The 26,835-nt window shown below is 40.2% G+C and overlaps 1 long non-coding RNA gene across 1 annotated transcript; it reads right to left on the reverse strand.

Moving 5' to 3' along the window:
- Positions 1–841: 841 nt before the first annotated feature.
- On the reverse strand, positions 842–2,846 carry LOC131011447 (uncharacterized). Its single transcript, XR_009096930.1, has 3 exons — positions 2,721–2,846; positions 1,785–1,850; positions 842–1,097 (listed from the first exon to the last, which is right to left on the reverse strand). It is a non-coding gene; the product is annotated as an uncharacterized LOC131011447 (long non-coding RNA).
- Between the last annotated feature and the right edge of the window lie 23,989 nt (positions 2,847–26,835).

Here is a 26,835-nt window from a genome sequence, read left to right on the forward strand (position 1 = left end):
AGCAGAGGAACCGACATCTCCAGGGCAGAGAAATCACCATTCCTCTAGGCGTCAGAGAAATCAAAGTTCAGTGCAGCGAAATCCGCGAACGCCAGAGGAATCGAAGCGAGCGCGGAAACGCCAGAGGAATCATAAGGCGCCAGAGGAGTCGCCATTCCTCTGGTGATAGTCAGAGCAGAGAAATCAACTCGGCAGAGGAATCGAAGCGCCAGAGAAATCACCGTTCCTTTGCTGCCAGAGAAGTCAAGTCCCCAATTCCAGAGGAGTCACCATTCCTCTGGAGAAAGCCAGAGCGGAAAATGTCAGAGGAGTCGCTTCCCCGCTGCCAGAGTGGAGGAAGGCCAGAGCGGAGGAAGGCCAGAGCGGAAGACATTCCGCTGGCGACCCATTCCGCTGACGGAGTACCAGAGATATCACCCAGTCCTCTGGCGAAAGCTGCGAAGTTAGCAAAAGTGGGAGTATTTTCCGGAGCGCGTATCCAGCTGGAGAGTTGCCTTATTTCACACGATTCTATTACCTTTAGAATTATATTACCTTTAGAATTCAACTTCCATGGTGATCAAAGGAAATCTGAAAACTATAAATAGGTCCTCTTTTGACCTATTGAAAAGACACCCGAGAACCCTAGCATTCATACTTTAGTTTTTAGCTTTAGAATTTTATTGCTTTCTAGTTTTTAAGGCTTGGATCAAGATTGAAGATTCAAGCCACTACTTCAGTTTTTATTCGGTTTTTATTTAATTCAGTTTTTACAATTGCGTTCAATTTAATTATGCTTTTGTTTTATTGTAACACCCTAAAATCTCATAACTAAAATAATATATTTCTTTAAATCCTCAAGTTAACGGAAAGATAATTGACCAAAAATACGACTTTGTTTTAACTGATCTAAACACCAAATACTTCCACATCAAGTTCATCATTCACCAATAAAGTTAAACCAATTACCAAAGACCTTCATGAAACAAAAGCAAGCTTAACCTCAAAACAACTCAAAGAAATTTAACAAATTTAGAGTCCAACGTTTGCAGCGGAACCAAAAGTACGAAAATAACTTCACCACACCCATTCCGCCACGCCGCTCCAAAATCACTGACCTGAAAATAATTTAATGAAAGGGGGTGAGCACAAAAACGTACTCAGTGGTGGGAAACAATAAGAGAATATGATTTATCCAAACGTGTATTAAATTGTGGAAAACGATACTCATTCGCAACCTGCCTCACCATCACAACATAAATAACACACCTTACCTCACCTGCAAATAATCCAGCCACGCAGGCATGGAACCATTCTCAACATCGCCACACAGGCAAATAATCCAGCCACACAGGCATGGAAACATTGACAACATTGCCACCCAGGCAAACAATCCAGCCACACAGGCATGGAACCATTCACAACATTGCCACCCAGGCAAACAATCCAGCCACACAGGCAAGGAACCATTCACAACATTGCCACACAGGCAAATAATCCAGCCACACAGGCATGGAACCATTCACAACATTGCCACACAGGCAAATAATCCAGCCACCCAGGCATGGAATAATAATAACCGACTGGCTCAACTGTGCACAGGACCCTGTCATACTCGTCATCCATAAATCAATAACTCACCGTCACGCTGCCATAAGCACCAAAGCGCATACTCACCGTATGCAATCAAACTTGTATCTCAACCACAATATACACGTTGGATTTATAGAAAATATTTCATAAACAAATTTTAATTCACATGGTAATTGAAACATATTTATTGAGTTAGAAGAAAATTCACCCACCTCAATATCAAGCACAACAAAAGAAATTCAATCAATTCTCACACGGGGGTCCTAGTTGCGCCGCACCTAATTCAATAAAAACAATAATTTTATAAGGGCCTAAGCCTCAACCTTAAATAAAGGGTTTAAAGAAAAATAACTATTTTTCGAAGCTAAACTATTTTAATCAGAACTCACTTTAGAGATTTGAAACCCCATTAGTAAGTATCATTAGCTACTGACTTAAGAACATAAATAAATGAATCAATCAAATTAGCTTCTGCAAATAAATTAAATCTAGCTAATTAGTTAATAACCTAATCTTCTTTTCCCAAAACTTAAATACGCAAACCCAAACTATGACAAAACATTATGTATTGATTATTATAGAAATGAAACAATACCTCTTTTTTTTTAAAAAAAGAAAACTAATCACCCATTTATTTAATTAATAATTAGTTCAAAATCAAGACTTTAATTAAAACACAAGAAAAAGATTAATACAAATAATCCTAACCATTAAATAGCTTTCGTCTGTAGAGACAATATCTTTGATCAATTTGAAAATTTAATAATACTTTAAACAACCAATATATGAATCAACTTAATGAAAAAGGAACGAAAATGTGTTATAAATATTTGCGAAAATCGAACCAGCATATATTTTGTAAAACTAATCCCCAACTCCACTTTTCAAATAATAAATAAAGTTAACTATTTGTTATTCTCTTTCTTAACTTTAAAAAAAAATAGAGAACACCTCCCTCTTTTATTCAACTGACCGATACAACAAATTAAATACACAACTCAGTGGATTAAAATCAAACAGCAATATTAAACTCATTATGCTAGGACTGAATGATATCATTATATTATAATTATTAAAATTTCAGTAGACTCAAACACGTGTAATACCAAATCAATTTCTTAAGCTTTAGTAAATATTGAAAACTTTACCGGAAGTAACTCAATTTGACGAGGAAAGAATCTCACAGGCGAAACAACTTCTGACCTTGTTAGGAAAATTTGGGAGAGCGCAAAGAATATTTGTGAAATCTTGTGAATGTGGTAGAAGAGGAGTGCATAACGTAATGTATATCTATTGACGTAATTTAAGGGTTTGTAGTTATAACCCTAATAGAACCCCACTTCATCTCTAATTCTACTTAATAAAATAATACTAATTACAAGTTTTATTTCTCTTAGCCCAGCTTCTCCAAAAGCCCAAATTAAAGGGAAATTATTAAGTTATATTTACTACAAAAACTAATAATAATTCTAGAACCCTATATATATACACATATAAATATTTCTATTTGACTTTTAACAAGGGCGCAACTACGGACTCCCTCAAGTCCGAGATTATAAAATCAAACATGACAAAATTATATTTTAAATCACCAAAATAAAGAATTAAACACAAGTAAAAGGCGGGACGTTACAACCCTACCCACTTAACAAAAATTTCGTCCTCGAAATTTGTCTTACCAGGAGCTATAAGGGTTGGGTATTTAGCTAGGATTTCATCTTCTCGCTCCCAAGTTGCTTCCTCGGGACCATGACGACTCCATTGTATTTTGATTAGTGTCACTCGTCGGTTCCTTAGCTCGTGGATTTTTCGCTCTAGAATTGCAACAGGTTCTTCCTCGTAGCTCAAATCTTTATTAAGAGATATCCCATCAAATGACACCACGTGACTCGGGTCATGCATATACTTCCTTAGCATTGACACGTGAAAGACGTTGTGCACAAATGCAAGCTCGGGTGTTAACGCTAAACGATAAGCGACATCTCCAATCCTTTCAAGAATTTTAAAAATGTTCAATGAAACGCGGCCTCAACTTTCCTTTCTTGCCAAATCTCAAAACTCCCTTCATTGGTGCTACTTTCAAAAACACTTTGTCACCAACCTCGAAATGTAAATCCTTTCTTCTCTTGTTAGCATATGACTTTTGTCGGTCCTGAGCAACTTTGATTCTATCTCGAATTTTCTTAACCACTTCCACCGTTCTTTCCACCATCTCGGGACCCAAGATTTTCTTCTCTCCAACTTCGTCCCAATAAACGGGCGATCTACACTTTCTTCCATAAAGTGCTTCATACGGAGCCATACCAATGCTAGAATGGTAACTATTGTTATAAGCAAACTCTATCAATGGCAGGTGTGACTCCCAACTTTCCCCAATATCTAAGACACAAGTCCTTAACATATCCTCCAAGGTTTGAATCGTTCTCTCTGACTGTCCATCTGTTTGTGGATGATAGGCTGTTGAAAACTTCAATTTTGTACCCAAAGCATGATGAAGGCTGTGCCAGAACCTTGAGGTGAATCGTGGGTCTCTATCAGATACAATGGATATTGGTACTCCATGAAGTCGTACAATCTCCTGAACATATAGCTGAGCAAGTTTATCCATCGAAAGAGTCATCCGCACTGGCACGAAATGTGCTGATTTTGTCAAACGGTCAACAATCACCCAAACTGCATCATTACCTCTCAAGGTTTTAGGGAGTCTAACCACAAAATCCATAGTGATATGTTCCCACTTCCACTCCGGTATTTCCAATGGTTTCAACAAACCAGAGGGTCTTTGATGCTCGGCTTTCACCTGTTGACAAGCCAAACACCGTTCCACATACTTGGCTATTGATCTTTTCATTCCATACCACCAAAAATTTTTCTTTAAGTCCTGGTACATCTTGGTACTACTGGGATGTGCAGTGTATGCGGTTTTGTGTGCTTCATCCATTATCTCATTTCTCAACTCCTCATTCCCAGGCACACAAATTCTTGTATCCAACACAAGAGTCCCGTCTTGCAAGATTGAAAAACCCTTCGGATCGTCAGACACTTCTCTAGCTCTCATCTTTTGCAAAAATGGATCATCCATCTGTGCTTTCCGGATTCTATCCCGCAGCATTGGACGCACTACCAAAGCTGAGATAATTGCATCCGCTTCATCAGGGGAAGTCTCCACTTCAAGGCTCAACCGCTCGAACTCTTTTACTAACTCTTCTTGTTGAGTCAATCTTCTTGCGGGGTTAGAATTCCTCTTTCTGCTGAGCGCGTCGGCCACCACATTTGCCTTTCCGGGATGGTACATAATCTTGCAATCATAGTCCTTTACTAACTCCAACCATCTTCGTTGTCTCATATTCAGCTCTTTCTGCGTGAAAAAGTATTTAAGGCTCTTGTGGTCCGTGTAAATCTCACAACTACCTCCATAAAGGTAATGCCTCCAAATCTTCAAAGCATGAACTACCGCCGCCAATTCCAAATCATGAGTTGGGTAGTTAAGTTCGTGTAACTTCAATTGTCTAGATGCGTAGGCCACGACCTTCCCTTCCTGCATTAACACACAACCAAGCCCTTGTTTCGATGCATCGCTATAGATCACATATCCCTTGGAGCCGTCAGGGATAGTCAAAACTGGTGCAGTTATCAATTTCTCCTTTAGTATTTGGATAACTCTTTTCACATTTCTCGGTCCACTCAAAAGTTACCCCCTTCCGCGTCAGTTGAGTAAGTGGCCCCGCGATTTTGGAGAATCCCTCAATAAACCTTCTATAGTATCCCGCCAGTCCAAGAAAACTTCGTATCTCGGATGCATTCGTCGGTACTTTCCAATTGTTCACCGCCTCAACCTTCGCCGGATCTACTTCAATTCCCGCCGACGTTACCACGTGCCCAAGGAATCCAATTCGATTAAGCCAAAACTCACACTTCTTAAACTTAGCATACAACTGTTCTTTCCTTAGTATCTCCAATACCGTGCGTAAATGTGACTCATGTTCCTCTCGGCTCTTTGAGTATATCAAGATGTCGTCAATAAACACTATCACGAATTTGTCCAAGTACGGATGAAACACTCTATTCATCATATCCATAAAAACTGCGGGGGCATTGGTCACACCAAAAGGCATGACTACAAACTCGTAGTGTCCATACCTTGTCCTAAAAGCCGTCTTTGGAATATCACCCTCATTCACCTTCAATTGATGATATCCAGAACGTAGATCTATCTTTGAGAAAACTCCTGCACCTTTTAATTGATCGAAGAGATCCTCGATTCTCGGCAACGGATACTTGTTCTTTATGGTGAGTTGATTCAGGTCCCGATAGTCTATGCACATTCTCATACTGTCCGTCCTTCTTTTTCACGAACAAAACCGGTGCTCCCCATGGTGACACACTCGGTCTAATATGCCCTCTATCCATCAGCTCCTGTAACTGTGCCTTTAATTTCTCCAATTCTTTAGGTGCCATTCGGTATGGGGCCTTAGAAACTGGTGCTGCTCCTGGTACGAGATCAATGGTAAACTCCACTTGTCGGTTTGGCGGTAGTCCTGGTATTTCTTCAGGGAACACATCAGGAAATTCATGAACTACCTCGACATCCTCCACCGTTGCCTCCGTTGGGGTTGACCCCATCAAGTTTACTAGGAATCCTTGAACATCAGGCTTCCTCAACATCCTCATTGCTTTCATGGCAGAAATTACCTTTGGTAACTTACCAGCAGTTGCCCCATAGAATGTAAACTCCTTCTCATCCGGTATTTGAAATACCACTTCTCTCTGATGACACCTTATGGTGGCATAATTGCTACTTAACCAATCCATCCCTAAGATTAGATCAAAATCACGCATCTCTAGAACATGACAGTCGGCCGCTAACCTTTTTCCCCCCAAAATCAGTTCAACGTTTCTTGCCATCCTATCAGTTCTTAGAGTTTCTCCTGAAGGGAGTCTAACATCAAGTGCTAAGTTCTCTACTTCCACAAGCACATTGGTTTTCTCACATAGCTCAGCAGATATAAAAGAATGTGACGCACTAGAATCAAAAAGTGCTAAGACAGGTAGTTCAGAGATACTAATCATACCTGATATAGTACCACTTCCTTCACCGGCCTCCTGTCGAGTGAATGCATAGAGTCGGGCGTTACCACCTCGTTTCGGATCATTTCTTCCCCTTCTCGGGCAGTTGTTTGCATAATGCCCTGGATCCTGACAGATATAACACACTCCAGGTGGCCCATAACACTTGCCAAAATGCGGTCGCTTGCACTGCGGGCATATAGTTTCTGAGTTGAGGTAGTCGGTGCCGGATAAGGATTATATCTTTCCTTCCCGTTCGGAGCATTCTTATTCCACTTATTCTTATTATCCCACTTTCTCTTCACCGGATAATTCGTCTGCTTGGTATTCTTGTCGATCTCAAGCCCAGCTTCTACTTCATGTGCACGCCGAACTGCCACCCCATAGCTTACAATCTCCTGCACTGCTAGAATTCCTCGTATCTCCGGTTTAAGTCCTCGTAGGAAACGGTCCGCCTTTTGATCATCGGTATCAACCAGTCGTGCGGCATATCGAGCAAGTCTGTTGAACCTTCGTTCATATTCAATCACCGACATCTCCCCCTGCTTCAACTCAAGAAATTCTGCTTGTTTCTGATTGCGATAAGAGCGTGGAAAGTATTTCTCCATCACCACGTCCTTTAAACCTTGCCCAAGTTAAGTTCTGTCGCTGCTGCGCAGTTAAGCTGCTCCGGTACGACTTCCACCAATGCCCTGCATCTTCAGTTAATTGAAAGACTGCACATGACACCTTATGTGCATCCGTACACTCGATATGTTCGAAGATTCTTTCCAGTTCCATAATCCATTCTTCCAAGAGCAGGGGCCCGCTTCTCCCGTCAAATCTCGGGGGTGAATACCGGCGGAACTGTTCAATGACCTGGTTGGTTGCTGGCGGTGTCGGTACCTGGTTTTGCTGGTTAGGCTGTTGCTGCGCGATTCCTTGTAGCGCGGCAATTAGTGCTTGTAGCACATTCCCCTCAGGTGGATTGTTCCCTGTGTTTTCATTATTCCTAGGGATTTCTTGATTGCGTCGCGGTCGTGCCATCACCTATACAAGTTGAGCCTAATATTCAATCACCTACGGTTCTTTCTAATTTCGAGGACGCAAGAGAAACTAATTCACATTTATGTCATGCTTTACAATAATTTATCATTCAAAAAATCTTATAACTCACACTCAATGCCACATATAGATTCCACCACGTATCACCATATAGTAAAACACATAGTTATTTAAATGCTCACCAAAATAAGCAAAATAAAATAAATACCTCGAGCAGAAGCGCGTGTCGGACGTGGGTGGTGGTGGTTTTCTCAATCACGAACCAATTTAAATTTTGCAAGTCTACAGAATCGTAGACCTGCTCTGATACCACTAAATGTAACACCCTAAAATCTCATAACTAAAATAATATATTTCTTTAAATCCTCAAGTTAACGGAATGATAATTGACCAAAAATACGACTTTGTTTTAACTGATCTAAACACCAAATACTTCCACATCAAGTTCATCATTCACCAATAAAGTTAAACCAACTACCAAAGACCTTCATGAAATAAAAGCAAGCTTAACCTCAAAACAACTCAAAGAAATTTAACAAATTTAGAGTCCAACGTTTGCAGCGGAACCAAAAGTACGAAAATAACTTCACCACACCCATTCCGCCACGCCGCTCCAAAATCACTGACCTGAAAATAATTTAATGAAAGGGGGTGAGCACAAAAACGTACTCAGTGGTGGGAAACAATAAGAGAATATGATTTATCCAAACGTGTATTAAATTGTGGAAAACGATACTCATTCGCAACCTGCCTCACCATCACAACATAAATAACACACCTTACCTCACCTGCAAATAATCCAGCCACGCAGGCATGGAACCATTCTCAACATCGCCACACAGGCAAATAATCCAGCCACATAGGCATGGAAACATTGACAACATTGCCACCCAGGCAAACAATCCAGCCACACAGGCATGGAACCATTCACAACATTGCCACCCAGGCAAACAATCCAGCCACACAGGCAAGGAACCATTCACAACATTGCCACACAGGCAAATAATCCAGCCACACAGGCATGGAACCATTCACAACATTGCCACACAGGCAAATAATCCAGCCACCCAGGCATGGAATAATAATAACCGACTGGCTCAACTGTGCACATGACCCTGTCATACTCGTCATCCATAAATCAATAACTCACCGTCACGCTGCCATAAGCACCAAAGCGCATACTCACCGTATGCAATCAAACTTGTATCTCAACCACAATATACACGTTGGATTTATAGAAAATATTTCATAAACAAATTTTAATTCACATGGTAATTGAAACATATTTATTGAGTTAGAAGAAAATTCACCCACCTCAATATCAAGCACAACAAAAGAAATTCAATCAATTCTCACACGGGGGTCCTAGTTGCGCCGCACCTAATTCAATAAAAACAATAATTTTATAAGGGCCTAAGCCTCAACCTTAAATAAAGGGTTTAAAGAAAAATAACTATTTTTCGAAGCTAAACTATTTTAATCAGAACTCACTTTAGAGATTTGAAACCCCATTAGTAAGTATCATTAGCTACTGACTTAAAAACATAAATAAATGAATCAATCAAATTAGCTTCTGCAAATAAATTAAATCTAGCTAATTAGTTAATAACCTAATCTTCTTTTCCCAAAACTTAAATACGCAAACCCAAACTATGACAAAACATTATGTATTGATTATTATAGAAATGAAACAATACCTCTTTTTTTTAAAAAAAAGAAAACTAATCACCCATTTATTTAATTAATAATTAGTTCAAAATCAAGACTTTAATTAAAACACAAGAAAAAGATTAATACAAATAATCCTAACCATTAAATAGCTTTCGTCTGTAGAGACAATATCTTTGATCAATTTGAAAATTTAATAATACTTTAAACAACCAATATATGAATCAACCATTAATTCTGTAAGCATGTTTTACATGTTGCGTTCTAGATGAGCATGTTTAGGATTATGTGTGAGCATGATCAAACCTTTTGAAAGAAAAAGACTAAGCTGTATTAATAATTTTATAGACGATTAAAATTATTTAGATCTCCACAAACGGTCTCTAGACAAAGTGATTGGCGTTGTGAGTAAACGTCCACCCGCGTGGCTTACTTCATATTTGTCCTCTCATAAGTTTGTCAGATGAGGCTTCTATAAAAATATTTAAATCCATTAAAGTAGTGGGAGTTATGCAGTAAACGTCCACCCGCGTGGCTTACTTGTATAATTTTTCACGAGTACTTTAGACGATGGAATTAAATAAGATAACTAAGAAATTAAATTGAATGCGGCATGGTCCTAGTGAGTATGTCAAATTCGAGAATTTAATCTCAAAGTTAGATTGTGGTTACTACTTAATAATTTTTATTCTTAAAATTATCTAGACCTCCACAAGCGGTCTCTAGACAAAGTGATTGGCGATGTGAGTAAACGTCCACCCGCGTGGCTTACTTCATGTTTGTTCTTTCATAAGTTTGTCAGATGAGATTTCTATAAAAATATTTAAATCCATTAAAGTAGTGGGAGTTATGCAGTAAACGTCCACCTGCGTGGCTTGCTTGTATGATTTTCACGAGTACTTTGGAGAATGGAATTAAATAAGATAACCAAGATAATTAAATTGAAAGCGGCATGGTCCGAGTGAGTATGTAAATTTCGAGAATTTAATTATCAAGGTTAAATTGTGGTCATTGCTTAGATATCATATCAAGTACAATGTACAACTCCCCGAGGAGTCCTTTCTTGATTATGATATGGTCTAGTTAAGGTCCAACTATTAATTTCCTTTGTCAAAAGGTTAAGTTGACATGGATGGAAATTAAACGACTGGGTAAATAGTCTGGTTGAGGAGTTCGTGTGTAAACGTCCACCCGCGTGGCTTGCACATGGGATTCTTTGAGCGGTTGGAGGTTTCATTAATATTGTTTTAATCAAAAGGTTACAATATTATTGTTACGAATTATGTGCTTTATGTTCGTTACTTTCAGATATGTCTATGTCTCTTATTGTTTATTTATTTCTTGCACAAAGTCTTTTAACCGGTCCACATATATAAAATGGAAACGCAGTTTTGGATTTTTTATCTTTATCACAAACTAAACACATATTTTGTGCTGCTTACTACTCGACGTTCTATTTGTTCGAACAATGAGACAACTGATGGAAAAAAGGAACTGCATAAAAGGTGGCATGTGACGAATAATGTGGCTATATGCTTTATTATGAGTATAATGTCACAAACCTTGTAGCTCCAACATCAGGGCATGGACGATGCTATTAGCATCATGCTGAATCTCAAGAAAGTGTTCGGAGAGTCGGACTGAGCTGCTCATTTAAATTTGATGAGAGTAATCTTGTTAATTTTATGAGTAAGCACAGCTTAGTGCACGAGCATGTCATGCAATTTTTGACGGACTTGACTTGCTTAGCAGGAGTATCGACGGTGAGGCAAAAGTCGATATTATCCTGAACTCTCTTCCCAAGTCTTTTAATTAAGAACTTCCGCCTCAACGCTGTTATGAGCAAGAAAGATAATACTCTTTTTGAGTTGTTGAATGCTCTAGTTACGGCTAAGGAAGTTGTGGGAAAGAGATGTGCAAGCACTTGTTATTGCCAAAGGAGAGCCATCTTCTTCGTCGAATGACGGGAAGAAGAAGGGTCCAAGGGGCAAGAAAGACAAGGGAAATAGTGGGAGAAGTGGTGTGATAAGATTGAGTATTAGAAATTTTTTCTTTCAATACTCAAGGCAAAGGGTTAAGGTACTTCACTTGCTATAGTAACTGAGACATATCAGCTCATTTTCTACTCAGTTGTGAGTAGTGGATAACGAGAGAAACTGATAATGATTGTTACATCTTTAATTGGCTTTTTATAAGCTGATAAGGAAGCTGAGAAGTGATGAGATGATTGTCTTCGTTGGCACCGTGACTAGAGTCACAGTTGTTGCAATTGGAGACTTGTTTTTAAGTTCTAAAGACATAGTTTAGTTTTTGAGAGTTCCTTATCATGTTTCAAAATTTTGAATAGATGGATCACATGTCATTTTTGATAGTGGTGTTTCTATCATAAGAAATGACAAAGTTGTCTATTCTGGTATATTTTGAACATCTCTCTTCATACTATAACTTGTCTACAAAATACCTTTATATTGCATTTACATCATCAAACAAAAGAAAGAGAAAAGTTAAGGCTAATTTCTCATGAGGATCTTACACATATATTGATACCCTAAAAATAGGTCACATCTATCTTAACAGGATCCAAAGGCTCGTGTCTAAACAAGTACATTGGATTCAATCCAGGTTGTACTATTTGGAACCTGCGAATCCTGTATAGAGGAAAAGATGGAGACCTAGGTCATTCATGGCAAAGGGGATAAATGGTCAATAATGTGTTAGGAATGATCTTTTCTGATTCATTGTCAGTGTTTGGGATTCCAACCCAGTTTACTACACCGTGTAATCCCTATATAAGATGGTGTGGTGGAGAGAAGAAATAGGTCACTCTTGAAAAAATATGTTCGATGATGAGTTATGTATCTTTGCAATTAGTCCTAAAGAATCAGAAGGTGGTTATTAGCAATGACACACGATTCTTAGAAGTGGACTATGAGAATAATCACTAATCCAAGTCAGATAGTGTGCTTTAAGAAATTGAAGACATTAGACAGGCGATTCCATCATCCAAGCCAAGTGTGCAAGAGTTTTGTACCACAAGACACTGCACGCACTGTTGACACACACGTGCCACCACAGATCCATTGTAGTGGGAGGGTTGTGGGACAACCCGATCGATTTATGTTCTTGGGAGAATCTTTGGATTCACTCCCTGGTAGTAAATATAAGAGAATCGACCCAGATATTGGAATTAGTGGAAGACGAGAATGTAGATTCCTGGCACGCCTCAATGGAGCAATCCATTAAGAATATGGGTGTATACTAGAAAATCTTACTACCAGGAGGCAGTAAAGCCTTAGGTTGTAAGTGAGTATACAAGATAAAGACAGGCCCGAATGAGCAAGGTCGTAGCTTTCGAAGCTAGACTAGTGGCGAAAGGTTATGCCCAGCGTAAGGGTATAGGTTATGATGATATTTTTGCCAGTGTCATGCTCAGAACATTCGGATCATTTTACCCATAGCAGCTCACTTAAACCATCGAGGTCTGGCAAATGGATGTCATATATATTACCTTGTCAAAAGGTAAGGACATCCATGTGCAACAACCTGAAGGTTACGTGAGGGAGGGAGAGAAGCATCTCGTGTCAATCGCTCTCGTGTCATCGGTGATGTGGTTTATCTTGCATTTTATGTAGATAATATTCTCCTAATTGGCGACAATATGGAGCTATTGTCAAGACATAAAGTAATGGTTATCCGAACAGTCTCATATGAAAGACTAAGGAGGTACAGTATACATCTTTGTGATCAAAGTTATAAGGAATCACTAGAAAAGGATGTTGGGCTTATCTCGAGTGTCTTACATTGATACTGTGAATGTTCGTTTTAGTATGAATACCGCCAAGAAAGGATTGCTACCTTTTAGATATGGCGTTCCTTTATCTAAAGACTATGTCTTAAGATGCCTTTTAAGGTTGAGGAAATAAAGGCAGTATTCTACGTTTCCGCAGTAGATAGCTTCATGTATGGATTGTTATGTACGAGATCTTATATTTGCTATGCAGTTAGCATGGTTGTAAGATATCTGTATAGTCCTAGTTAAGGACACTGAACTGTGGTAAATTATATTTTCAAGTCCCTGACTAGAGAATAAGGATAGTTTACCAGTTAGACAGTTTAGTTCCTTTTTGGATTATACGATTTCGGATTTCCAGGCTGACCGGAACAAAGAATAATTACCTCGAGCTATGTGTTTTCCTTGGGAGGTGAAATCTTTTGGTTTGACCACTACCTCCAGGGTCTAAGGGTGATTCCTAGTTTGCGTGAGAGCATCACCTTCGTGGTAGCTCAAGTGCAGTTGCGAACTCTAAGGAATCCAAGAACCACAAGGGGTCAAACACATGGAGAGTAAGTACCAAGTTATACGATTATTCGTAAATCGAGGTTTTTGTGCTCATAGAATAAATTCTCACATATTGGAGAAACCTACTAATCTTTTCACAAAAGGCTTATCGCAAATGGTCATTGAAAGATGTGAATGCGATTGATGCCACCCACTTAGGAAACTTTAAGTATAAGTGGGAGAAGTGTTAGGTGATTGGTAAATAGACGCATTGTATACTAAAAGTTTGCTTTAGTATAAGTGGGAGATTGTTGGATTTGTATACTAAAAGCAAGAACGTTTTATGCTTGTATACAATGTTTCCTAAGTTCACTATTTAATCTCCTATCTGATTGTGTTCATGATTGCATATGTATGTTCTTTATCTCTATATAAGTAGATTATATGGTGTGTTGTAGATCACAGAAGACTATATAATTGGAATAACCTTAAGAGATATAATATAATCACAGCCGAAATAACTCTAGGACAAGTTATTTGTTTAGGCTGCGGTATAGATGGAAGTAGTTTGTCTTGACTACTTATCTATACTGGTACGTCATTACGTATTGATAGGACCACAGTGAGATATATTCTTCTATCTGACTTAAGTGAAGAATTAAAGATCTCGGTAACTTATAAGATCTTAATACTAATAAGATTTCAGATATATATGTTGATTTGTTTATCACTTTGACTTACTATGAGCGAGAGTTATATAGTAACTTGAGTACTCTGTATCTTGGGTGATAGCGGTTAATATATGATATCTGATTATCTGTATTAGTACTCGTATCCGGTATAGGATAATGACATCCCCTTAAGGAGCTCAATAAGGTTTATTGCGCTAAACCCTGCAGGTTGATTAAGTTCAGGCGCAATAATAAGGTTTGAGTGGTACTGCTTAAGGATTACAAAGAGATTAATTAAATTAGGCTGTCAGAGCTCTAATTAATTAATGGATGTCGGATATTTTAAATACGAGGATTTAATAAGTCTAAATACAAGCCCCGACTCATCACCGGCAATAAAGGGGTAAGTCAATATCGGTTCTCTAGTGGAATGAACTGATATTTATAAATTAATTATGGTCTGGGCTGACCATAGATAAATTAATTTATTTGAGGCTCATCTTTATTCCTTGTATCTGGTCCCTGGACTGGCCCAAAGTCTCGTAGCCCTAGAAGAAGAGAAAAAACGCCTCCTACACTAATTCTGTGTCTACACGTATTTATTTTATTATAAATACAGCTGTCAGCTCTCAGGAAAACACACTGATAAAATATTAGGGTTTTGGAGAGCTGTGGGGCGTAGGAAACATGAGGAGCTTTTTCTCTCGTGGGACTTTCACAGTTCGTTGTCCATCCAACGGTGAAAGCTGAGCGGGATACAGTTCAGAAGATCTGAGCTGGAGTCAGATTTTCGCAGGAAATCAAGTTCTGGCAGTTTCGGAAGAACAGCCATAACTTCCTCTACAGAAGTCCGATTGAGGTGAAACAGGTGGCCACGGAAATGATCTTTCGAAGACGAAGAAGTCGTATTTCTGCACAAAATACGATTGGAGGTCGTTTGAAGGGTCAAACAGAGCGTTGAAGTTGGCTGATCTGTTCAGCGACGGATTGACGAATTCTTAGGAATTCTTCAGGTATTTTCTAACTCCAACGTGCAGTTGTTAAATTCATAGGAGCATGTTAGGGATTAATCGTTGTATGATAAATTAATAATAACCAAGAAACGATCATCGGGCAAAGCGGAACGTTAATTCAGTTTAATATTCCTTCAAGTTGTACATTGTACTTGAAACGATATCTAAGCAAGCGACCACAATTTAACCTTGACAATTAAATTCTTGAAATTAGCATACTCACTAGGACCATACCGCTTTCAATTTAATCTCTTGGTTATCTTATTTAAAATCCATCCTCTAAAGTACTTATGAAAATCATACGAGTAAGCCCTGCTTGGGAGCGCAGGCCTGCCTGGGAGTGCAACTCTGCCTGGGAGCGCAGCTCTGTCTGGGAGCACTGCTGAGCGCAGCCCTGACCCGGAAGTGCTGCTGAGCGCAACTCTGTCCCGAAGCGCTGCTCAGCGTAGCTCTGCCCCGGAAGCGCTGTCGAGCGCAGCTCTGCCCCTAAGCGCTGCTCAGCACAACTCTACCCCGGAAGCGTTGCCGAGCGCAGCTCTGCCCCGAAGTGCTGCTGAGCGCAGCCCTGCCCCGAAGCGATGTTGAGCGCAACTCTGCCCCGAAGCGCTGTCCAGCGCAGTTTTGCCCCGGAAACGCTGCTGATCGCAGCCTTGCCCCGGAAGCGCTACTTAGCGCAGTCCTGAGGCACGCGCAACAGCGCAGCCCTGCCCGGCCATCCACTCCAAAAAACATGTTCTCCGTTCTTCGTCTAATCGTCGTCGTCTTCGTCTCGTTTTACCATAATTACAGATTACAGCCGAAAAACAAAGTACAATTTGAAATTCTAATCTAACCACGGATTTTCTCGTGGTGGAAAAATGATTACAACGTCAAAACGAGGTATCCCACGAATCAAAAGACCACGAAAAACAACAACAGATAAACAAAATAAAAACATGCACATATTAATCGAACGTGAATTATCAGACAGAGCCAAGAAAACTAAATCTGGGCTCTGATACCAATTGAAGGAATATTAAACTTAATTAATACTCGATTTTCCCGAACATCGTCTCTTGGATTATCTTAATTCACCATACATCGATTAAACCTAGCATGCTCCTATTAATTTAAGTGCTGCACCTTGGAGTTAGAAATACGTGAAGAATTCCTAAGAATTCATCAATTCGTCGCTGAATAGGTCATCCAACTTAAATCTTTCGTTTGAAGGTCCTCCAATCGTATTTTGCCCATCAATACGACTTTTTCCTTTTCGAAATAGCTTTCCGTGGCCACCTGTTTCGTCCAAATCCGAGTTCTGTAGAGGAAGTTATGGTCGTTCTTCGAAAACTGCCAGAACTTGATTTCCTACGAAAAACTGACTCCAGCTCAGATCTTCTGAACTGTATCCCGCTCAGTTCCCAACGTTGGATGGACAACGAACTATGAGAACTCCTAGAGACAGTAGCCGCCCACTCAATATTGTCGCCCCACTCTGCTATCTCAAAACCCTAATTTTTGTGTGTTTTACTATGAGAGCATATAGCTGTATTTATAGACAAAACACAGACCTAGGGCCCTTATACTGCTGTTGGGCGTCCCCTACTGCTTCCTGGGCTCAGGAGACTTTGGGCCAGTCCAGGGATCAGATACAAGGAATAAAGATGGGCCTCTAATGAATTAATTCTTATGATCAGCCCAAATCATAATTAATTCATAAGTATTAATTCATTCCACTAGAGAATCAATACTGACTTACCCCTTTATTATCGGTGATGAGTCGGGGGCTTGTATTTAGACTTATTAAATCTCTGTATTTAAAATATCCGGCATCCATTAATTAATTAGAGCTCTGACAGCTTAAACTAATTAATTTCTTCGTAATCCTTAAGCAGTACCACTCAAACATTATTATCGCGCCTGAACTTAACAACCTGCAGGGTTTAACGCAATAAATTTTTTTGAGCTCCTTAAGGGGATGTCATTATCCTATACCGGATACGGGTACTACTACAGATAACCAAATATCATATATTAACCGCGATCACCCAAGATACAGAATACTCAAGTTAATATATAACTTTCACCCATAGTAAATCAAAGTGATACACGAATCAACATATATATCTGAAATCTTATTAGTATTAAGATTCTATTAAGTCACCGAGATCTTGATTCTTCACTTATGTCAGATAGAAGAATGCGTCTCACTATGATCATATCAATACGTTATGATGTACCGGTATAGACAAATAGTCAAGACAAACTATTTCCATCTATACTACAGCCTAGACCAATGACTCATCATAGAGTCATCTCGGCTATGATCAATTTATATCTCTTAAGTTTATTCCAATTATATGACCTTCTGTGATCCGTTAATCACCATATAATCAACTTATATAGAGATAAAGGATATACATATGCAATCATGAACACAATTAGATATGAGATTAAATAGTGAACTTAGGAAACATTGTATTTAAGCATAAAACGTTCTTGCTTTCAGTATACAAACCCAACACTTTCCACCTCTAGGATCAGTGTCCCTCTTTCTCCTTCTGCTCTCACAGAACTCTCTTTTTTCTGGCTTCACGTTAATGCTCAAGTAAGTAGGTTTAGGGCTTTCTTATTATTTATACTAGGTATTAGTCATACCTAAATAATAAGCCCATAACTTAATTAAAGCAAATAAAGCCCAAGAGGAGAACAATTGAGAAAGTGACGCCCCCATGGAATTACGCCTTTAATGGGCCAAGCGGGGATCTACTAGCTTGAATAAAGTTTGGTCTCCCAATGCTCGATTTTCTAATTCAGCCCAGAATAAAATCAAAACACAAATATTAATTTATTCCACTAGAAAATTAATATTGAATTACCTCTTTATTCTTTTGGTGAGTTGGGGCTAGCATTAAACTTAATTAATCTCCGTGTTTAAGATATCCAATATCCATTAATTAATTAATTGCTCTGACTGATCAAGTAATTAATTAATTAGTCATTTAATTATAAATGGCATCTCGAGTGCTACCACTTAAACTTATTATCGTATCGGAACTAATTCCACCTGCAGGGTTTAATACGATAAACTTATTAAGTTCCTTGAGAGGATATTATCATCCTGTTATTAGCAGGACACAGATCCTTATTGCAATATAATCACATGTCAAATAATAATTGCTATCACCCAAAGTATCGAGTATATTGAGCTTCAAGAGAACTCTCACCCATGATAAATCAAAGCAATAGTCAATATATTATTCACACCGATTAATCCAACTAAGGTTAAGACTATTTAAGTCGCCTGAGATCTTGATTCTTAATTAGTCAGAATATAAGAATTCATCTCACTGTGATCTTGTTAAATACACGAAGGTACTAGCATAAATAAATAGCCAAGACAAACTATTTATCCATTTATGCTACAATCTAAACCAACAACTCGTCCATAGTTGCCTTGATTGTGAACTCAATTTATATCTCAATTTTTTTCAATTATATGATCTTTTGTGATCTACAACACACCATATAATCTATAGTATGATATAAATTGGACTATAATAGGATTATGCAATAACAATATTTCAGATAGAAGAATCATAGTGAACTAAGGAATCAATGTATACAAGCATAAAGTCTTGTTTTCAGTATACAACCTTTCAATTCTCCCACTTATACTAAAGCAAACTTTTAATATACAATGTGACTGAAAAAAGTGATAATATCCTCTAGCTATTACAACAGAAGATATGTGCAACATTGTTGTTTAGAAATAAGATAAAGCAACACTTTTAGAAATAAAAACTGAACTAGTGCCACATTATATCTCGTAGCAACCAAGGAACCCATATCAAGTAAACTCATCCGATTTTTATATGGGGTTGGAATTGAAAAATAAGATAAAGCATCCAACAATTCAACAACATTTTTCACTGACCCGTAGAACTTCACATAATAAGAACGATAACTGCATAATTCTTCAACCAACTCTCCCCTGAACTTTTAACCAATTATCTTCCCCAAAGCCAAGTACACCTGCAATTGCACGAAAACCACAATGTTCATATGCTTTCACATCAGTTATACTACGAACATGTTGGTGTATATATAATGAAAAAGAATCCAAATAATGCATTGTGCGGTTAGATCTTTTCACTGTTAATTTTGCTCGCTCTTTAGTGGTAACTGATTTTGCACTAAGCATTGCTTCATGCTCTGTAATAACCCGCTCTTTTAATTATATTAAAACTCGTAATGCGATAATTAATTATTGTGTTCTTCAGTAATAAAACCCAGTGGTTATCTATGATTTAATTTCGGCTTATGATATACTTATATATATATTTAGAAGCAGAGTTGTTATTTTATTTAGGTCTGTTAGCTTCACGTGAGAAATCACGATAAGGATTATTGGGCAGTCAATAATTTTTATTTCAGATTTATAAATGACTTAGCAAAGTCATGTTACTTAGTAGAATTATGATTTATATTATTAGTTGTTATTATTATTGTACTTGCTTAAGTCGTGAAATTATTCCGGCTTGTGAGGAGAATTAAATCTTCAGATTTAATTTAGATATTAGATGAGCAAACGAATTAAATCTACGGATTTAATTTAGATTTATTTTGAAGTTCATCTAGGCTAGCAAGCGAGAAATCAGATACTACATTAGTGAGAATCCAAGACTAGTATTTCATTAAAGGCGTTACTATATTACAAGTTTAGAATTCCCAAAAGACAAGAGCTTTACTTTAATCATATCCCACATTACTACACATCAAATGCAACACATTCTTTTGTTTAACACCATCAGCCAACAAGGAAGCAAAGGAAAAAAAAAAAGAGAAAGGAGGGGGGCAGGCGTGTGGCTGAAACAGCCCAGCTGGCAGCTGCCAGCCGCCCAACTCCACCAATTCCCTTCTCCCTACACCCTACCACCTCCTTAGCATGCTCCAGCAGCCCCAACTCCTCCAATCACCCCCACTCTACCCCTCTTCCTATTCTCTAGCATACTAAAGTATGCAGCCAACAATCCTCCTCTATTAACTTCAACTCCAGCCAACAGACTCCCCTTTCACTCACAGCAGCGTCGACTTCCCTGCTGCCATACTTGAACAAGCTTCAGTTCATTTGAGACTTCATTAACGGGAGAGAAAGAGCTGCCCAACTTCCGCCAAATCTTCAAGGTAAGCTTCGGCTTGAACGTTTCCACCTCCTGCCATAACCTCCACCTGCATTTTAAAGCAATAACACCTTCATTGTATTTCAGTTATTCCCCATCTGAATCATCAATACCACAACAGCCAACCAACAAGCTAGATACTCAAGGTATTTATGCGACCTCAGTTATTCAATCCAGTTTGCATTCATACCATCAAACATGATCAGATTCAAATGATAGAGGACCTATATAAGCATAATGGACTTAGCAGCGAAGTTACACTTCATAATGCAGAACACCAGTTACATTTATTTTATGTAAGAATTAGTGTGTAGAACTCGAGCAACTCAACATACTAAGCACAGCAGGGAAAATCAAGCTTTACAATAGAGTAGATGGGGACTTAGCTTTTAGAGATGAGGGGCGCTGCTCTACTTAGTCGAGCTAAGAGACGATATCTGGGCGGCGAACTCGCGGGAACAGCAGCGTCGACGGTGTCGAGCGGTGAAAGGCAGACGACTCCCGACCTCGGTGATGGCCCTCGCCGATTCTGGATTGCAGCAGCGGCGGAGTACCCTTCGCCCGAATCCAGCAGCAGCGTGGCGTGGCTCGAACCTTCGACCCCGGAGATAGCAGCAACGGCGGACCCTCCCCTGCTCGCCGGAAATCGCACAGCAGCAGCGGCGCCGCTCGCCGGTTCCGCGGCGGTGGCGGATCGAAGCAGTGGCGGCGATCCCCAATTTGTGAAGTTAGGGCTTCCTTTGTTCCGTCGATTTGGGGAGGGAGAAAGAAATTACGAGAGGAGCAGGTAGAGACCGTGGCGACGAGCGGACGGATTCCGACATGCAGCGGCGCGGCGAATCTCCCGGCCTTCCAGTTGCAGCGGCGGCGGCGCTCTCTGATTTGGGGAGAAAATCAGGGCTCCCTTTTCGTTTTGCCTTCGTCCGTGAATCGAGAGGGAGAATAGAGGTGTGAGAAGGAGAAGGCGGCGGCTGGCTCGCCGGATTGCGGAGCGGCGGCGGCGGGCGCCTCGGCTGGAGACTAATCGAGAGAGGGAGAAAATCGAAGGGAGCGTCTGTTTGAGAAGAGAGAGAGACCGAGTTGTTGAAGGAGGGAGAGGAATTTGGGCTTGTGTTAATTAGTTTTGGGCCAACCTTTATTATTTTATTGGGTGCAGACATATTTATTTTCATTGGGCCTGCTCAGTATTATTCTATTAATTAAGCCCAGTTAGTAATTCAGCCACTTGGGCTGAAATATTTTCTCTGGGCCGATTTTATTTAATTAACTGGGCCCATATCCTTTATTTCATGGCAACTGGAGTTTAATCCGTTTAAATAGGCCGATTTTCTTGGGCTGAGTTATATTGAATTAGAGCCTTTCCTTTCTTTAATACTTAGGCCCTGATTAATTATTTTATTTGGATTTCAGATTCATATATAAATAAGACTGTAATTATTTATTTCATTCAAGCCCACTTTTAATTAATTAGTAGGCTGCCTTATGTTGAGCCTTCTAATTACTTGAACTTATAATATTATTAATTGAATAAGCCGAGTCAGCTCCTTTCTATCTACTACATAGAGCGGGATTATTTATTTGGCGAATTAGAACACCCTGATGTGAACGGATTAATTATGGTGATTTATCCGACCTCATGCGACGAGCCTTATTTTAGTTATTTTATTTAATCCGAGAGTTAGGATTAATAGTAGATTTCCCGGACTATTAAGCCGGAATAATGAATCATGCATAAGAGAGTCATGCATATTTATTTTCGCATTCTCATTAACCGAGGATTCTCTTCGAGCACATATCTTATTTAAATCCCCCAATAAAGGTCAAGCGCGCGAGCAATAATTAGAGTGAGAGCAGCTGCGCCACAGCAGGAGCGCTGTCAGGTGGGCATTACTTTCATATATATCAAATGAGTTTAAATGTTACGTTCAAGCAAGTTATTTCATGACAAAACCTTTGAGTTGAAGTTATTTCAAGTATTGTCTTGCCATAAAATGTTTCAATTTCAGTATGATATCTATCTGATGTGGCTTTGCCAATTTGTAATCGAATTCGGGCCCTGAGCAGTTGATAGCTATCCTGCCAGGGCTAGTGTACACCAGTGACCGTGAGTCATCTAGCGGGTTGGCCGGTCAAGTGACCGTGAGAGGTGGCCACCTCTCCGGCACATAGCTTCAGATATGATGGATTATGGGAACTTAGACTGCAGTCGAAATTTAAGAATCACAAATGAATTTAGTAAGCTTGGGCCTATTTCACGAAAACTCCCTTGCTGTACTGTTTATGATGGCATGACAATTTACAGTTTTGAAGCATGTATTTTTATACTTAGGCATACGTGCCACTGAGTACTTTTGTACTCAGCCCTGCATATATTTCTAAATGTGCAGGTTGAGCAGCTGCTGGTGGTGATGAAGTGACGAGCGGAGTCCTTTGTCTTATCCTTATGTATTAATGAACTCTGGGGATACATGTCTTCATACATGTAATCAGAACCTTATTCCGCTGCGTACTCAAAAGTATTATGATATTTTGGCTAAGTTGGAATTATCCGAACTTACTAGTTTATTTGAGTCAATATGACTAAACCTTCGCTATATTATAAATATTCCTTTTGTTAGCAATGATAGAATGCGATCCTCCATATTTGATTATCCCCCTTTCTACCCCGCTTCTAATCTCCCTCCCTTAGTCACGGTTTCCCCGGCTTAATTATCCTTAATTTGGGCCGGTCGTGACAGAGTGGTATCAGAGCGTTCATTTGCTCTGAACCCTAGAGTTAATCCATTTTTCTAGTATGATCACTAGTATATAAGAGTCAGTCAACCAAAGCTCAACACTTCATCACATCGCCGTGCTCAACCAGGAAGAAGAACATCAAGAGGTTTTCAAAAGTTGAAAGCTTTATATTTCGCGCGAATGCGCAAGTGTTTATTATCTTGCTTATGCCTTTATTAAGAAGATCACTCAATGAATTTAGATGCGTTAAGTATGCATGATCACTGTTGTGAGAAAGACAGTAGAAGCAACTAGCAGAAACACAATTGCTTTTCACCACAAGTTAAGGTGAAGAGTGAGCCACAAGAGGTGGAAGTCAAACGTCACCCAAGGGGACACAAGAATCTGACAACCAAGGTATAGTGAGGTGCAAAGAAGTGTGTCACGTTAGTTAGTGATACGAGCATAGTTCTTCGTTCGGACTGTTCACGCAAGGCGGAACGCCGAATCAGCTATGGCCTTAATCAAACGAGTATCTTGAGCATTCTCATAACGATGAGTGTTATATATATATATATATGGTTAGCTAGTCGGGCATAATACAGTACCTCCCTCGAACCCTAGTCAGTACTACTTACAGCATGGTAGCAACTACACGATTTATACCCGAGTATAGTATTAAGATCTTACGATGTTGAGGTATGGTAGTGCAAATTGTGATCACCCGAACCGCAAGGCGTTCCGTGACTGAATACTTTGTAATGATTCCGCCAGATGGCCAGTAAGTCAGGGGTAGCACTTAGATAAATCTTTAGATCTGGACTTTCATATCGTTGTGAAGTCCTCATTGGGGGTAATTTTTCTTATGATGTGTAGTGACCTTATTAGTCTTTCGCGAAAGGACATTCCGCTAGGTTTTATTTATATGTTCGCTTGAGTTTTAGCAAGAGCAGAACTCGATGAGTTAAGGAGCGACTATAGAAATGATAGCATGTCTTAATTGTGTTTTAACGCGCTGACAACTTGTGTTTTGACTCATTAGAATGCCACCAAGACGAGGACGTCCGAGAGGAAGGGGAAGGGTTCCCCGAAATGAGGAAAGAGGTCCGGAAGCTGGGCCAGAACCGGAAATTGTTCCACGACCTGTGCAGCCGGAACGACGAATCGAAGAATTATTCCTACGACAGAACCCTTCTACCTTTAACGGAATAGGGGATCCGGCAGAGGCCGAAACCTGGATATGCACTATAGAGCGCATTTTCAACTTTCTGCGCTGCACTGATCAAGAACGCCTGAATTGCGTGTCCTTTCAACTGTCTGGATCAGCTGATTTCTGGTGGGAAGCAAGGATGAAAACAATGACAGCCGAGCAATTGGAAAATCTGACTTGGGAACAATTCAAAGCGGGCTTATATGACAAGTATATACCCAAGAGCTATCGCAAGAAGAAGGAGGCTGAATTTTACAATCTGAAACAAGGGAAAATGTCGGTAACCCAATACGACAGGATGTTCTGCGATATGTCTAGGTATGCGCCAGGACAAGTTGACACGGATGAGAAAATGGCTGAGAAGTTTTGTGCCGGTCTGAGGCACGAAATTAGGATGGCGTTGGCAAGCCATGGAGGATTGTCTTATACTGAGTCGCTCAGCCGAGCATTGGACATTGAGGCAGCAATGCCGGGAGAAAGACCAACATCTATACCTATGCCAACACCTCCACATAATCAGAATCATGATCAGAATTTCAAAGGAAAGAGAAAATGGGACAATAGTAACTCGGGCCAAGCCGAGAAGAGGCCATGGCAGGGGCAGACTTTCCCGTCACAGAGCTATGGGGGTCAGAGTGCATCGAAACAGATGGGAAATAGCCAGCAAAGAACTCCACCTTGCCTCAAATGTAACAAAAGTCATGTGGGAATCTGTAAGGCCGGCAGTGATAGTTTCTTTATCTGCAACCAGAAGGGGCACTATGCAAACCGGTGCCCGAATAAACAACACGGGACGGGTTCAAGGCCGAACCTACATATCCAGGCTCCGCATCTGCGAGCAATCCAAGCTCTGCCCCAACCATACCCAGGGCAGCAACCACAGTATCAGCAGCCACAACAGCACCAATCGCTACCGTACCAACCACAACCTCAACAACCGTATCAGCAACAGGCTCGCCAACAACAGCAGCGACAACAGAAACAACATGAAGAGCCTCGTCATGCTAGAGCCTATGCTATAAGGCAGAAGCAGCCCGAGAATAACCAGGGAAACCTGGCAGGTATGGGCATGCTACTCAATACTCCTGTTGTACTCCTATTTGATACGGGCGCATCGCATACTTTCATTGCAAGTGCATTCGTTGATGCCTTAAGATTAAAAACGGAGAGAGCTGATCAGGAGTTGAGTATATCATCACCAATAGGAGGGATGACGATAGTAAAACATGTGTGCTTGAACCTAGAACTGAACATAGGACCACTCAGGGTTTTAGTGAACAACGCATATGTTATACCGATGGAAGACGTGGACATAATTCTAGGAATGGACTGGCTGGCTGAGAATTACGCCACCATCCTATGTAGTGAAAGACGGATATCGTTTCAACCCCCAGGAAGGGAGCCGTCGCATTTCCACGGAATTAGCATGGGGAGAAGAAAGATGATCATCTCTGCTCTGCAAGCAACGAGAATGATGAAGAAAGGACACCCAGCCTACCTCGTGTATTTACACGGAGAACCGGGACTCGAAAGGAGCATAGAAGATGTAGCAATTGTACGGGACTTTTCAGATGTATTTCCAGAGATTCTGCCAGGGCCGCCACCGGACAGACCAATTGAGTTTACCATTGATTTGGAGCCCGGGGCAGCTCCCATCTCAAAGGCACCATACCGGATGGCTCCTAAAGAGTTGGAAGAACTCAAGATACAACTGCAAGAACTTTTGGATCTTGGATTCATTAGGCCAAGTGTATCACCTTGGGGTGCACCCGTACTTTTCGTGAAGAAAAAGGATGGCACATTGCGAATGTGCATAGACTATAGGGAATTGAACAAAGTGACACTCAAGAACAAATATCCTTTACCAAGGATAGATGACCTCTTCGACCAGCTCAAGGGAGCAAGCGTGTTCTCGAAGATTGATTTGCGGTCTGGTTATCACCAGCTGAAGATTCGACCAGAAGACGTACCTAAGACGGCGTTTCGAACTAGGTATGGCCACTACGAATTTGTAGTTGTGCCATTCGGGCTAACCAACGCGCCAGCCGTGTTCATGGACCTCATGAATCGAGTGTTCCATCCGTACTTAGACAAATTTGTCTTGGTATTCATAGATGACATCCTGGTCTACTCGAAGAATGAGAAAGATCATGAGGAACATCTGAGAATTGTCCTAGAAACGTTGAGGACGGAGCGCCTTTATGCCAAGTTCAGCAAGTGCGAGTTTTGGCTCAGCGAAGTCACGTTTTAAGGACATATTGTGTCATCAGAATGGATTAAAGTGGACCCTGAGAAAGTGCAAGCGGTGCGCGAATGGAGATCGCCTACTAACCCTAATGAGATAAGAAGTTTCTTAGGATTGGCAGGTTACTATCGGAGGTTCATAGAAGGATTTTCCAAAATCGCAAGGCCAATGACGCAACTGCTCAGGAAG

Source organism: Salvia miltiorrhiza, chromosome 2, assembly GCF_028751815.1.
Source record: "Salvia miltiorrhiza cultivar Shanhuang (shh) chromosome 2, IMPLAD_Smil_shh, whole genome shotgun sequence".
Lineage (NCBI taxonomy): Eukaryota > Viridiplantae > Streptophyta > Magnoliopsida > Lamiales > Lamiaceae > Salvia > Salvia miltiorrhiza.